This window comes from Nematolebias whitei, chromosome 12, assembly GCF_014905685.2.
Source record: "Nematolebias whitei isolate Nwh7 chromosome 12, NemWhi1, whole genome shotgun sequence".
NCBI lineage: Eukaryota > Metazoa > Chordata > Actinopteri > Cyprinodontiformes > Rivulidae > Nematolebias > Nematolebias whitei.
Genome location: NC_056509.1, coordinates 28,176,845 through 28,189,056, shown reverse-complemented (window position 1 = coordinate 28,189,056; position 12,212 = coordinate 28,176,845).

Here is a 12,212-nt window from a genome sequence, read left to right as displayed (position 1 = left end):
GGGTATCTGAGGCAGGCTTGAAACACAAGAGTCAGGGTGGCTTCTGGGTAATACCAGATGGCTAGGCCTGAGACTGACGAAGCCTCTTGGATGAGGGGCGAAACGTTTCTTTTTAACAAAAAAACGAAGTCCAGATGACATGATTCAACCTTTTTTGTTGTAAAATAATATGGTATATTAAACAGCTGCCCGAACATAAGTCTCTAGTGAGTAGGTGGGTATGAATGAATACAGGGAGGAAGAGGAGATGAGGTCCTAGGTTTTCCGTGGGAGTGAGTTTGAAGATCCCGAGGGGGTGATTATCAGAGGAAAAAGGAGCAGGTTGTTCTTGTTTGAACGCTGTTGTTTTCAGGTAGTTGTTTGGTTGTTTAAAGGGACAATATCCATCCACAGGAGAGCCACAAGGAGCGAGGAGGTCTTGGAAGACTCGTACAAGCAGGACTTAGAAGTTGCTGAAGGAAAAACACAAAGGTTGGTTAAATACTGTTATGAAACAGATTTAGTCAGCTGTCCATTAGTTACAAGTTGGTAGGTAATGTCCCAGCGCTGGGAGAACATCTGGCAGGAATTTTTTTGCTCCGCAGAGCAGTCCTTCCTAATGATCAGCAAGTTTAGAGTGGTGGCTGACTGCACATGGTTTGCAGCTGTGGCGAGAGTGAGTGTGGCTGGAAAACATAGGAATCCTACAAGAAGACAGGAGGAACAGTTTGGCGTTCTGTGGTGTTGAACCTTGGGCTGGATCTTCACCCTCACAGAGTTGCTGAGGGAGTTATACATTTTGATTGTCCATTCTACATGTGGTTTATGATCATGTCCCCTGGGGGCTTTTGTAGAGGCTGACGTCGCAGTAGACAGTGACTAGTTGCTTTTCTGTGCTGTCTGGTCCCAGAAACCACGATGATCCACTATGAGAAGATGCTGCTTTGCTTATAAGACTGTTTGTTGCACCTCCTGAGCATGAAGAAGTATGTTGTCTTTTGGACAAAAGACGAAACGTTTCAGCAAAAAACAACCCATCCAGAGGACCTGACTCGATCTTGTTAGAGTCCTGTCAGTCTTATCACTTGTTACAGAAATTGCCTCTGTATACGTAAAGATTGAACACAGCTGTTTTTGTCTTTGTTGTTGTACTTTTTGTTGAGACTAAAACATGTGCATTTTGGAACTTTGTTCTAAAAAGTCAAAAGAACTCACACTGAGCTTTTACATTATGAAAATGCATGTTTTTTTTATTGTACACAAGTCATAAAAATACCACTTTCATCACAACTGAATGTTTGCTTTTTTTAAAGATCATCAAGTACATAGCAAAAAGTTGACCAAGTGTAAAGTTCAAAGTGCTAACTTCTATCTGCAGAAAAGACTGGAGGGGCTTCTGTACAGCCCTCAGTTCTTCAGGGAGGACTTTGCCATCATTCTGCAGCCTTTTCTGACGTTTGCAGATGTTCCACGTCTCCCGGTAATCTGTTACACGGCAAACAGAATCATTTTATGGTGCAAGCGTCAGCTTTCAGGAGATGAATCTGAGTCAAACTGTGCATGATGGGGATTGAGTCACCAGCCTCTTTAATAGAACCATAGCTTTTGGTTTTTGAAATGGATGAGAAGCTGTAAAAACTTCATGTTACTAACACCCCATTCTGTCACTGAATCTAAAATAGTTTTGTTTCTCTAAGCAGAATGGGAAAGTTGATATGACCTACTTCACTCACGACTGCTTCCACTTCACCGTTAAGGGTCATGAGGAGCTGGCCAAAGGACTGTGGAACAACATGGTGAACAAAGACTTACACCAATGGATTTAAAAACACACACACTAAAGATTTAAGGTTAACAAGCTGTTCAGAACAACTGATGAAGGATGGAAGTCCTGTGGAACATCGGTGCTCAGATAGGAATGAATAAGACAGAAAAATGTGATAGAAACACTTTCAGGAGTGAAAACAATGAGTGATGCAACATACTAACTTTTTATTTCTTCCCCACAGTTTCAGCCTGTGGGAAGAAAGACGATTGTGAGCAGTTTCTCTGAACCCATCAAACTCATCTGTCCACCTGTAGTAAGTCTCATTTGGGCTTTGTTAAGTTGTTACAACAGAGCAACTCATTGTTAGCAGTCTTTGAAGATATGCGTTAGGTATTTCTCCTGTACCTAGAAAAATAAATAACCACACAGGACAACAAAGTAAGATTTTCAGCTAAGCTTTTTGCATAAAGGGAAGCTCACAGTTCCAACACTAGGGCTGGTTTCTGTGAACTCCGAAGGTTTTCCACATCTGCTCGCCATTTTATTGTTCACACAGGAAGGAGGAATAGACTGGACATCTTGATTAGGCAGATTACAACGAGGGCAAAGTGATCTTAGAACATTTTGATTAAATGCTTAAGAGAAACGATGACAGTGTAAGATTGATGGGATATGAGTTGATATGTATAACCTTGACATTTCTGGTTTTACAAAAGAACAAACAATTCAAAGAAAAAACAGCTTATGTAAGTACAAAGAATTCCTGTCAGCCACATGCTACCCTCACTTTGCATGCCAACGTTTTAAGCAAAGATCTTGCACAATCTGTCACTGCAGAGAATATGTGCTGGGGATCAATATCAACTCTTGCCACATTTGATTTTAGCTTAATATCTGTAAAAGTGCAGGTACACCTCAGAAATTTTGAATATCGTGAAAATGTTAAATTATTTTTGTCAATTATTTCAGAGGAAGAGCGGAGAGGCCTAGAATCCACATTGTTTGTAGTCCATTGTTAAGTTCCCACAGTCAGTGATGGTTTGGGTCCATGTCCTCTGCTGGTGTTGGTCCACTGTGTTTTCTGAAGTTCACAATCCACACAGCATTCACCAGGACATTTTAGAGACTTCATGCTTCTTTCTGCTGATGCTTTATGGAGATGCTGGTTTAATTTTCCAGCAGAACTTGGCTCCTGCCCACACTGCCAAAGGTACCAAAAGCTGGTTCAGTGACCATGATGTTACTGTGTTGACTGGTCTGACCTGAACCCCATAAAAATCTATGGGCTATTGTCAAGAGGAAGGTGAGAGACAACAGACCCAACAAGACGACCTGAAAACCACTAGAACAACACCCCAGCAGTGACACAGGTTGATCATCTGGCATGGAGGTGATCCATGCCAGGTGTCATCCATGTCAGGCTGCATCACCCATTGATGCAACCTGACATTTGTGTTTAAAATATCATTTTTATTGATCTTATATTCTAATTTTCTGAGACAAGTTTTGTTTTTTTATTATCTGTAAGCCATAATCATCAAAATGACAAGAAATAAAGGCTTGAAAGATTCCACACTATGTGTAATGAATCTATATACAGTATTATATGAGTTTCACTTTATGAAATGATTGACAAAAAAAGGAACTTATCACAATATTCTACCTTTCTGAGCTGTACCTGTAAATGAGTTGTTGCCATTTTTGTTTTTAGCTACGTCTGGTTAGCTGTGGTGACTACGCCTGTCACAATAACAAATTTTGCTGGGCGATTAATTGTCTCAGAAATTATTGCGATAAACGATAATATTGTTTGAAATTTGACAATAATTAGTCATTATTGTCAAATTTAAGAAGAAATGTTGGTTAATTTGTTTTGCACATAGCACCTTTTTTGCACCACCGGATGGCAGTATAAGACTGTTTGAATCGAAGGATGGATAGTGACAGAGCGAGCAGCGTGTCTCTAAGAAAAATGGGAGGGAGGCCTCTTGATGTGACATGGGCTGTCTCTCCTTCCTGTTTTTCAGTTCTCAAAATGGCGGACGCTCGCTGTGGTTTGAGCTCTTTAGCATAGCATTTTCCACACAAAGCTTTTAATTAAAAAAACAGTAAACAAGTTCTCAGCTTCTTTTTGCAGAAAAAAAACACAACTTTTTACACAAAGGCACGGGTTTCAACCGTGAAATTTGGAGCTTCGACAAGACAGAGTTTTTTTCCTGAGGTCGGCCTGTTAGCTTAGCTCGTAGCTTAGCTTCTCAGCTTAGCTGACTTTAACGATCCAAAAATGTGATTTTGGATCGTTAAAACAGATTTTAAAGAGAAGGGTGTGTGTGTGTGTGTGTGTGGCGGGGGTGGGGGGGGGGGATCTACAAAAGCAACATGGCTGTTTTTTTTAAGTTTTAACAAAAACCGTCAAGTGGTTCCTGAGATATTTTTCTGACAGACAAACAAACAAACAAACACACACAAGTAATTACATTATCAGCTGTCAGTGGCAGCAAGAAATGAGAAGTTTCACCACATAACACTGAGCATAAACCAACATCTTCGTATTTCATTTGCCTCCAACTCTTTAAATTAACCAGACTTTTGAAGATTTTGTTTCCACTTTGCATGAACTGTATTATAAAGTTCTGGCCTGCAGTTTTCAAGAAGTTGATGTTTAAAAAATGTTAAGTGAAGGAAAATTTTGACTTTATTTAATTAAACTGTTAATAATTTCCACTGCTAAATAAACATTATCAATGAAAATTGGCCTATGAGTACATCTGCATTGCATTTTCGTGATTTCCTTTTCTGAAACAAGTTACTAGTGTTGCCAGATCTTCCAATCGTTTGATGCTGAGACGCAGACAGGTCTTCATATCGTTATTTTTTGTTGTTAAAATGTATGTAAGACATGAAAAAAGATGTACGTGAAAACAATAATGTGTGATTCAAAAAGATAGTCAGCGGCATTGAAATATGTTTTTGTATTTAAATTGGAAAGAAGTTGATTTCCTGCTTGTGACAGTCCCTCTGTTTGTCCCATCTACAGGAACACCCGTACATCTTCACCAACCCGATCATGATCAGGGCTGCTCCACCTGTTTCTCACTCTGGGGCTTCATCATGGACAGCCACCGTCCTGCTGGTGTTTCTTCATATGACAGCAGTCTATCTTTCATTTAGCTAGCTTTGACTTTTCCTTTGAAATGTGCTGTACAACCAAAATTCTAACTCGTGTGATGTTACAGACTGACCACAAGTGAACCGCTCTCCAACTGTGACTGTCTCTTTGAATTCAGAAGGAACGACATTATTTTAGTTTCTCGCCCAAAACATTTGATGGTGCAGCAGCAAGGTTCTTTATTGTCATTCGCATCACACGTGGTGCATGAGGTGGAACGAAACTGTGTACATAGGGTCCGAGTTGCATCCAAAAATAGCAAAAATATAAAGTGTAAAAAGAAACAGTAAATAAGGATCTATAGAAACTAAGATATATGTTAAACGAATGCCACAAATATATGCTAAAAGATCTAAGATATATGTTAGTCACTGATAGCGCAAAACATTACACCAAACAACAGCAGCACGAACCTGAGTCTTTGCGGGTGTATGAGTACGAATGAATACAGCAGCATGAAGTAATCAGCAGCATGAGATCAGCAGCATGGATAATCAGCAGCTTAAATACACTCACTGACATAAAAAGTTACTGTATGCTCTCAGAAGGTTGTTTATTGGTTGGCACAATCATTAGTCTGGGATCCTTTCAAAATAAAATGTCCTTTTATTTAAAAAAGGTAAATGCGGCTTGAATGTAGAGTTGTAGAGCCATGGTAAAGAGCTTTCTTTCACGTTACAAAATGATTTCAACATAAACATTTTGTAATTCAGCTCTCTTCAGACAGTTCCAACCATTTAAAGAGGAAATTATTTAGTTACTTGTCTTTTCTTCTGATCCTCAGGCTGTTATTGGACTATTTCAGTTTTTTATCCTATAGATCCCACAGTAACATGCACTGAGAGCTATAAACAATAAAGCAAAGCCTCCACAGAAAGCACTTTCTCAGTAAATAACAGAATGATGTCATATGCAACTTTATGATGAACAACTGAGTCAGTGTGCAAACACATCGTGTCACTCCTCAACATAAATATTCACAGTGTACAACCAGCTACGGCACGAGATGTATTCCGCTGCATTCTGATTTAATGGAGCATGCAGCACAGATAGTTTTACGAAAGCAGGTGGAAGTTGTAATTAGCTCATCTCAGATTTCAGATACGAGCCATTTACATTTTGATTGTGACAGAAAAGCAAACATAGTGCATTCAGAGTGGTGGACATGAAATGTACAAAAGAGAATGGGATGGCTTCTTTTAGTTTAAAGTAAATATCTCTTACGGCACATAATGCTGACACTCATTTTGAGTAGAAGAGACCCCTTTTAATGTGCGTTTTTGTATGCTCTTTTTGTTTTTAACAAAGTCGTACAAACACAATGCTTTTTTCTTTTCCTGGGTTCTGCTCAACATTGACTTAATGAATGTGAGCCATCAATAAAACCTAGGATTAAGTTAGATTTGGTCAAAATAAGTCTTTTAGGATACAGTTTGATACTTAGATCATCCTGATGTTATGAGCAGTTCCAGAGATATGGCTTGATTCAGCTTGCAGTTCTGCTAATCCACTAACAGCTAACAGCAGAACTAATTTTTAATTTAATGGATTAGTGTTTCCACTACTTTAGTGGAATTATCTTTGCTAAATTAGGTTTTGCCAACTTTAAGTCTGCTAACAAAATTCACAACTTGTTCCTGTCTGTTGTGGGCGTGTCCCGAAGAGTCCGTTAAGCACGCTATTGGCTTACTACGAGTACACGTGACAAGACGTGATTAATTGATGCAACTTGAACTATGAGATGAAGACGTGATGCAGACTGAGTGACAGTCATCTTAGCAGTTAGCGGTTTAGTGTTAGCAAATCTTTTTTTAATTTTTTTAGCCAGGTCTCTCTTGTAAATGAGTCCCCGAGGCTCAATGGGACTAACCTGTATAAATAAAGGTGGCATGAATATGGGTTAGCAAAGCTAACTTTTTGTTTAGCTGTGCCCACCACAGTCGCTGAAAAATCAGTCTGAATCCTAATTTTTGTGTATTCTTATGATAATATATTGAAGTTATTTGAAAGATGTAACTTCGGACCAGATTTAGATTTTGGGATTTTTCAGCCAGAAAGAAATATGCTTGACTAGCGTGCAATGAAAATGTTAAAAGTTCAAAGCTTTTCTGCTCGAAACTATGATTTTTTTTGGTAATGCGCAGAAAAGCACTTCAGAACTTACTTGTGAATAATTTTTGGATATTTATTTATTATTTAACCAGGAAAATCCCATTGAGATTACAGATTGTTTTTTGCAAGGGAGGCCTGGGCCTGAAGGCAGATTAACATGCATGCTTTTGATCTGTGGGAGGAAACCGGAGTACCCGGAGAAAATTCACGCAAGCACGAGAAGAACATGCAAACTCCACACAGAAAGACCCCAGGTCCAACCGGGGATTGAACCCAGGACCTTCTTGCTGTGAGGCAACAGTGCTAACCACTGATCCATCGTGCTGTGATGTTTAATTCAAGGGAACCAACAAAATTAGACAACATGCAGTTATTGTGAATATTTCAACCAAGTCACTACAGCTGGCTATGTCTCTACATACCACTTTGCAATTTCTTGCAAACTCTTGGTTTGATAAAACGTAGCACAAAAAGTAAATAAATTAGTTGATTAATTGAAATTTAGTAGATTTGTTTTTCTTCATTGTAAAATACATTTTGGCACTAAATCTTGTACTGTTGGGAAGCATGCTTATTTCCTCTTACTGTGGTGCTTGAATATTTATAAACTCTTTAAAATTTTCTATATTTCTGAATAAATATGGCCTAAAACATCATCAGATTTTCACAAAAGTCCTAAAAGTAGATAAAGAGAACCCAGTTAAACAAAAGAGACAAAAAATATTATACTTGGTCATTTATTTATTGAGGAAAATGATCCAATATTACATATTTGTGAGTGGACAAAGTATGCAAACCTTTGCTTTCAGTATCTGGTGTGAAAAACAACAAATGTGGCACTTAAGGGAAAATAAACAGGTTTTCCAACAGTGAAAGATTCATTGACAAGAAGCATTGTTACGAGTAGACAATCAAATACAAATTTCTTCTCTTTGTGAAATATTTATTGTTGTATGAATGTTTTTTCCATTGCCTTCAGATACTTGGGCAGATTGAATTTCCCTCAGCCCTTATACCTGACAGATTTCATAATGGTGTCATTGTTGCATTCAAAGGAAAGCCCCTCCATATTTAAACAAAGCTGCCGCCAGTTGGTGCAGCACAATACAAACCCATCTCTGACGCAGATTGGTTTTATTGTTTCTCTGAACGCATAATGAGATCTCTGGGATCACAGCGAATGATGCCGAGTGACATGAAGCGGGGAAAAAAAAACCTCCCCCAAATACCTCTTTGTGATTTATTTTAATGAATGTGTTACTAACAAAAGAGAAAACTGCCTCAGAGGCCTGTGTACACCTGTGAGTCAGCGCTCGTAAAAGATACAAGAAAGCAAACAGTCGGCGGTTGTTCCACTGTTTATACATTTGTTACACAGACTCTTACGCAAAGGAACTGTTCAACTTAATTAAATGATGTATTTGATTTTATTTTGTTTGGAGACCTAATGAAAATGGACTACCCCGCTTGGTTTCAATAAAAGTGCAAACATATTCAGTGCAGAACTATAAAATTAACTGACCGAGTGCAAATCTAATATAGACAAAGAAAAAAAAAATGTTGGTTATGTTTTAAGCATAGAACTAAAGTTACTTTTAATAAAGAACATTAAGTACATCTCACTATAAAGACATCCATTTTGACATTCGTAGCATGATGTTTCACTCCCCTGACTATGACCTTTGACCTTTAGGTTGTCTTCCAGATTCACCATGAAATATTTTCTTTAAAGTCGCTTTTGACTTGAATAATGTCTGATGTTTTCCACATTCACAATGTTTACTCTTTTCTTTTTTAGGCTTTTAAGAAATAAAAAAAATCACAAATCATTAATGCAGTTTGATTTATTTGATTATTCAATTCAGTTTATTGACATAGCACCAAGTTACAACAGAAGTCATCTCAGGGCACTGAACAGAAACATTCAGATATAAAAATAATAATTTAACATTATTTATCTGAGGAGCAGACTGCTTTGAGTTTAACTCCATCACAGACTCATCTTGAACAAGCACGAAGGCGACAGTGGAAAGGAAAAACTCCCTCATGAGGAAGAAACCTTTAGCAGAACCAGGCTCAGGACAAGCAACCATCTGCTTCGACTGGCTGGGTTTGAGAGGAACAGGAAGGAGGAACAGATACACAATGGAAGGTTGAGAATCACATTAAGATAGAAATAGTATAAAATGAAAACTATTATTATTGTAACAATTAATTTTAAGATATGGTCAATTTGTCCTCTAGTAGTCTAAGCCTATAGCAGCATAACAAGCCAACCCTAATTATAGGATTTATCAAAAAGGAAATTCTTAATCCCAGTCTTAAAACTGGACATTGTGTCAGCCTCATGGACAGAAACTGGGAGTTGGTTCCACAAGAGGATCCTGAGAACTGAAAGATCTTCCTCCCATTCTGCTTTTGGAAACTCTAGGATCCACAAGTAAGCCTGCAGTCTGAGAGCAAAGTGCTCTGTTAGGAAATTATGGAACAATAAGATCTGAAATATAAGATGGAGCTAGGTTGTTGAGGGCTTTGTAGGTTAGAAGTAAAAATTTGAATTCTATTCTGGACTTGACAGGGAGCCAATGGAGAGAAGGTAAAACTGGAGAGAGATGATCTCTCCCACTAACTCCAGTTAAGACTCTGGCAGCAGCTTTTTGGATCAACTGAAGACATTTTAAAGAAGTTTTTGGACACCCAGATAATAAAGCATTGCAATATGATTATGATGTGGGAACATGAATAATGCTGATTATTGTTTTTAGTCATTATAGTGAAATCATGTGAAATATTATTATGTGTTTTAACAAACTTCTCTGTTCTGTTTTCAGAAAATACATTTTCCTTGAGAGACACCTGTGTGTTAGTGTTTTGAGCTGGAATCTGTTTACTTCAAACATTTCAGAGTTCACCAAAACACTTCTGAGAGCTGAGCGGTCACACAAAGTTTCTCTGTGTGACACTTGGCAGTTTGTCTTCTTCACCATTCTGATGTGATTCATCTCATGTCTAACTTTGGGTCTGGTTATGCTGGTTATGCTGGTTATGTGATGCATCTTGATAAATCATTTCCTGGCTTGCAGTGATCACAAAGAACTTGACCTGGTCACGTTAAATAGCATCTCTCAACCAAATTCCAACGTAAACCATTCATGAAAATAGTTAAAGTTTGTCTAAATTTGTGTGCGTATAAAAGCCAAAATAATTCCTGCGCAAACAATTAATTTTACCTTAGATAAAAGAGAATTAATCCTTAATTGGTTAGTTATTTAGTGTTCAGGATTGCTTTACTACTTTTAAAACAAGTTATTCTCCAAATTATTATCCTTTATATTAGTGTTCTTCAATTTGTTTATTATTGTTGATGATTCTTATTTTTGTAATGAAACTCAAAAGACATATTTGATCTCCTCATTTGGATGAAAATACATGTTATGGTATAGAATTCTCTGTAGTTAATGGATTCTACTTCAGTGACTGAGTTCTGGTCATTAAAGGATGAATACATGAATAAAGTTGTTGCTGCCCAATAAACTGACCAGCTGGTGCCCCGCTGTAACGAGTGTAAGACAAACAATAAAAGAGAAGTAACTTGAGGAGCAAGCGTCACCCTTCTTCTTCCGTTCGTTCATAGATGCTACACATTTGATCTGTACTTGCCTACTTCTTTAATGATCTAAATTTGAAATTTGTTTGTAGTTATTTTATTTTATTTTTTAAATAAGGGGCAGATATTATAAGAATTTTTTTCTTCATTGTGCACCCTTTTCATTCAATGTTTTTTTTTTAAATTAATTTGTTTTATTTCTTTTTTCATTTAAATGAATGAATAAACAAATAAATAAATCAAATAAATTTACAAGAGGGACCTGTTCCAGATAAATAAAAAAAAGAGTTGTTTTTGTAGTTATTTTATATATATTTTTTTTAAATAAGGGGCAGATATTATTAAAAAAAAAAAAAAAAAAAAAAATCTTCTTTGTGCACCCTTTTCATTCAATGTTTTTCCTTTAGATTAATTTGTTTTGTTTCTTTTTTTTCTTTTAAATGAATGAATAAACAAATAAATAAATTTGGTCTACGAGGCCTTCTAAAATTATGCCATTTTAAGTTAGTAAAAGTCTTTATTTCACTCCTAAATACTTCTACTTGTCAACTCTTTACAAAAATTTCAATCATACATGACAAAAATCCTAATCCCACAAGTCAATTATAACATGATTCAGCTGATCACCATTCAGTAACATGATTAAAAAAGAAATGTCAAGCAGTTGAGCAATAAATACACTTATAAAGACTGATTAAAGTGTTTTTTTTTCCTGTGTATTATACAAGTATACACTTTCTACACTCTGTTTGATTCAAATGCATTTTATTAACTTTATACATACAAGGGTGAAAAGTAAATACCATTGAGTTTAATTATCATCCACTGCCATAAAAGGCAGCCCCGCATCTGTTCATCTTTTAGCACAATATCTCATGAACCACTCATCAAATCCTATTAAAAACCCTGGAAAGTAATCATTGTGTTTATGTCTACAACTGATTCCCTTTCTCAAGATGGCCACAGTCAATCGACCTCAACAAACCAAAACGTGGTTAGAACTCGATTTTTACAGACGAACCTTAGTGAGGTGGTAGCTGAGAGTGATCCTCAATGCATTGTTTGAGCTCCACTGGATTGCTCATATAAAACAATGGCATGAGGTCTAAATGCGTTCATCAAATGAACGCTAGCTTCATATCTGTTCGTATGACTCGTGAAGAAAACATTTACTGGTCAGTTTGATCTCAACCACAAATAAAAAAACAATCAGAAGATAAAACGGTGAGTTGCCTGTCACCTTCCTCCCCTGAGCTCACCTGCACCTGCACACGCCCTGACAACCACCATCCAGGCGCAATAATAACCGCTTCTCCTATGGTGACGTCACTTCCGCTCTCCCTCTCTATAAAAGCGTGGCTGTCGCGGTGAAGTCAGTCGGCTGAGAGACCAGGAGTGGCGGGGACGCTGCCGACGCAGCAGAAAATTTAGCTCTCCAGAAATACCGAAAGGCGACCAAGTTTTTCCAGCGGAATGCGTCTGTGAGGAGGATTTACTGCAGACCCCAGCTGCTTCTGATTAAAGAATAAACAAATTGAAAAAGCTTCGCTGTTTGGTTTTATTCCTGGAGAGCTTAA